Genomic DNA, 4017 nt, shown 5'->3' with positions numbered 1-4017 from the left:
TCATACTTTACTTAGTAAAACTATGTCCCTTTGCCATGCTGGTGTACTTTGCGCCAGATTATCCGCATGTGATTTATACATTAACAATATTTGTATTTGCTTCATAATTTTCATGTCTTGTTTTATTTTATTTTCATGCCGTCGACCAGAGTTATATTATAACAAACACATGTATTAGCAAGACAGTAACGTAAAACCATTGTGATTTCAAGGTAATTTATGGTCAATTTCATTATTAAAATTCGACCGTTAAAGACGTCAGATAACATCAAAAGCCACGGGACACTGGCGGTCGGTCAACAAAGCATATGATATGTTTTGATTTAAGACGTATGTTCAGGTGTAGTATAGTTTATATACCTTAATAACTAAATAACTACCCATGTAAACGAATTGATCCTTTGAATAAACTGATTATCAATTTAACACAGTAATAAAATCTTAAAATAGTGTTTTAATCAGTTCTAACATTGATTTTGCTTTTGAAAAATGAAAATATAACTAAATATATATTGCTATATATGTATAGTTATGAAACTCGTGACCCTACATCCTGTCGATACTGCTTACTTATATTTTTGCATATCACAAGGTACGTCACACGTTTCTCAGTCTCTTTATACTACCGTTGGATTCTTGTGTACTGGTTAAGTCTAGGAGAACTTATTTATCAGTCGTAATTGGCTGTGAACTAGCTTTCACAGTGGGAAATCTAGTGACAAAATGTTACCCTCCCTATACACACTTTATAGTTACTTCTTATGTTGTCCTGTGAAACCACTGTCCAGGGTTAGGGGATTGAGTGCCCACAACAGTGGCGGATTCAGGGGGCGGGGGGGGGGGGGATACCGGGGGTTGGAACCAACAGCACCGTCTTCGCCGAAAAAAGTATAAGGATAAACAAAAAATGCTTACCACAACGAACAGTAAATGGTCCAGATAGTCTGGCTTGGTACACGTCAGGCACAAACTGTAGTGGGGTTAAACTCCAGATAGCCTGGCTTGGTACACGTCAGGCACAAACTGTATTGGGGTTAAACTCCAGATAGCCTTGGTCGGTACACGTCAGGCACAAACTGTAGTGGGGTAAACTTCAGATAGCCTGGCTTGGTACACGTCAGGCACAAACTTTGTTTTGTTAAACTCCAGATAGCCTTGCTTGGTACACGTCAGGCACAATCTGTAGTGGGGTAAACTCCAGATAGTCTGGCTTGGTACACGTCAGCGGCACTAACTGTGGTGGAGTTAGACTCCAGAAATCTTGACTTGGTACAGGCACACACTGTGTTGTGTTAAACTCCAGATTGCCTCGATTGGTACAGCACACACTTAGGTGGTGTTAAACTCCAGATAGCTTGGCTTGGTAGCGACACACACTGTGTTGTGTTAAACTCCAGATAGCTTGACTTGGTAGCGGCACACACTGTGTTGTGTTAAACTCCAGATTGCTTGGATTGGTACAGGCACACACTGTGGTGGTGTTTAACTTCAGATTGCCTTGATTGGTACAGGCACACACTGTGGTGGTGTTAAACTCCAGATAGCTTGGCTTGGTAGCGGCACACACTGTGTTGTGTTAAACTCCAGATTGCTTGGATTGGTACAGGCACACACTGTGTTGTGTTAAACTCCAGATTGCCTGGATTGGTACAGGCACACACTGTGGTGGTGTTAAACTCCAGATAGCTTAGCTTGGTAGCGGCACACACTGTGTTGTGTTAAACTCCAGATAGCTTGACTTGGTAGCGGCACACACTGTGTTGTGTTAAACTCCAGATTGCTTGGATTGGTACGGGCACACACTGTTGTGGTGTTTAACTTCAGATTGCCTGGATTGGTACAGGCACACACTGTGGTGGTGTTAAACTCCAGATTGCTTGGATTGGTACAGACACACACTGTGGTGGTGTTAAACTCCAGATTGCCTGGATTGGTACAGGCACACACTGTGGTGGTGTCAAGTTAAACTCCAGATTGCCTGGATTTGGTACAGGCACACACTGTTGTGGTGTTAAACTCCAGATTGCCTGGATTGGTACAGGCACACACTGTGGTGGTGTTAAACTCCAGATTGCTTGGATAGGTAAAGTCACACACTGTGGTGGTGTTAAACTCCAGATTGCCTGAATTGGTACAGGCACACACTGTGGTGGTGTTGAAATCCTGACTAGAGTGCACACGCTGAAACGTCTCACCTTCTTTACTAATCATTGATATTATGTTGATAGTCCTAAATATAAAGCTTTACTACAACTATCACATAAACTTAACATGATCCAAGAAAATGAGGTCAAGGTCATATAAACCAATTAAGAAATACAAGTACACCTTACAATCATTCAATATACTAAATATAGTTGACCTATTGCTTATTGTTTCTACAGACTTAACCAAGAAAACTAAACATTGACCAATGAACCATGAAAATGAGGTCAAGGTCAGATGAACCATGCCAGGCAGACATTAATTGAGGTCTGTAGCTGGCATGTCAGTAACTGCTAGTAGTCCTTTGTTCATTTATGTATCATTGTCATTTTGCTTAGTTTCTTTTGTTACCTGTTCTGACATCTGACTCGGACTTCTTTTGAACTGAGTTTTACTGTGCGTATTGATATGCGTTTCTTTATTCTTCATTGGCTAGAGGTATAGGGGAGGGTTGAGATCTCACAAAACATGTTTAACCCCGCCGCATTTTTGTGCCTGACCCAAGTCAGGAGCCTCTGGCCTTTGTTACTATTTGTATGTTTTTTAATTTTAGTTCATTTATATGTTTTGTAGTTTAGTGTGACGTCCATTTTCACTAAACTAGTACACAATTGTATTAAGGGACCAGCTGAGGACCACCTCCGTGTGCGGAATTTTCTCACTGCGTTGAAGACCCATTGGTGGCCTTCGGTTGTTGTCTGCTCTTTGGTCGGGTTGTTGTCTCTTTGAAATATTCCCCATTTCCATTCTCAATTTTATGTACAGCTTGCAATCCTTCCATACAACAAATATAGCTGACATATTGCTTATAGTATAAGAAAAAAAGACCAAAACACAAAAACTTAACACTGAGCAATGAACCGTGAAAATGAGGTCAAGGTCAAATAAAACCTGCAAGACTGACATGTACATCATAAAATATTTCCATACACCAAATATAGTTGACCTATTGTATATAGTATTAGTAAAACAGACCAAAACTCAAAAAATTAACTTTGACCACTGAACCATGAAAATGAGATCAAGGTCAGAAGACACCTGCCAGCTAGACATGTACACCTTACAATCATTCCATACACCAAATATAGTAGACCTATTGCATACAGTATAAGAAAAACAGACCAAAACACAAAAACTTAACTATAACCACTGAACCATGAAAATGAGGTCAAGGTCAGATGACACCAGCCAGTTGGACATGTACACCTTACAGTCCTTCCATACACCGAATATGTTAGACCTATTGCTTCTAGTATCTGAGATATGGACTTGACCACCAAAACTACACCTTGTTCACTGATCCATGAAACGAGGTCGAGGTCAAGTGAAAACTATGCGGACCTTGCAAGGTACGCACATACCAAATATAGTTATCTTATTACTCATAATAAGAGAGAAATTAACATTACAAAAAATCTTAACTTTTTTTTCAAGTAGTCACTGAACCATGAAAATGAGGTCAAGGGTAATGGACATGTGACTGATGGAAACTTCGTAACATAAGGCATCTATATACAAAGTATGAAGCATCCAGATCTAGTCACCTTCTAAAATATAAAGCTTTTAAGAAGTTAGCTAACGCCGCCGCCGCCAGATCACTATCCCTATGTCGAGCTTTCTGCGACAAGAGTCGCAGGCTCGACAAAAACTGTTCAAACAGTTAATAAAAAGGACAAGTGTGGTTTTATGCAAACATGACAGCAACCAGTAAAGGAAAATTAATATAAAAACAGACAAAATTGAAGAAAAAAAAACATGCTGTCAGTGTAAAAGTGCAATGCTGACGGACAGAAAAAAAAAGTCAATATATCA

This window comes from Mytilus californianus, unplaced genomic scaffold, assembly GCF_021869535.1.
Source record: "Mytilus californianus isolate M0D057914Y unplaced genomic scaffold, xbMytCali1.0.p SCAF_13, whole genome shotgun sequence".
Taxonomy (NCBI): Eukaryota; Metazoa; Mollusca; class Bivalvia; order Mytilida; family Mytilidae; genus Mytilus; species Mytilus californianus.
This window is presented reverse-complemented; position numbering follows the sequence as displayed.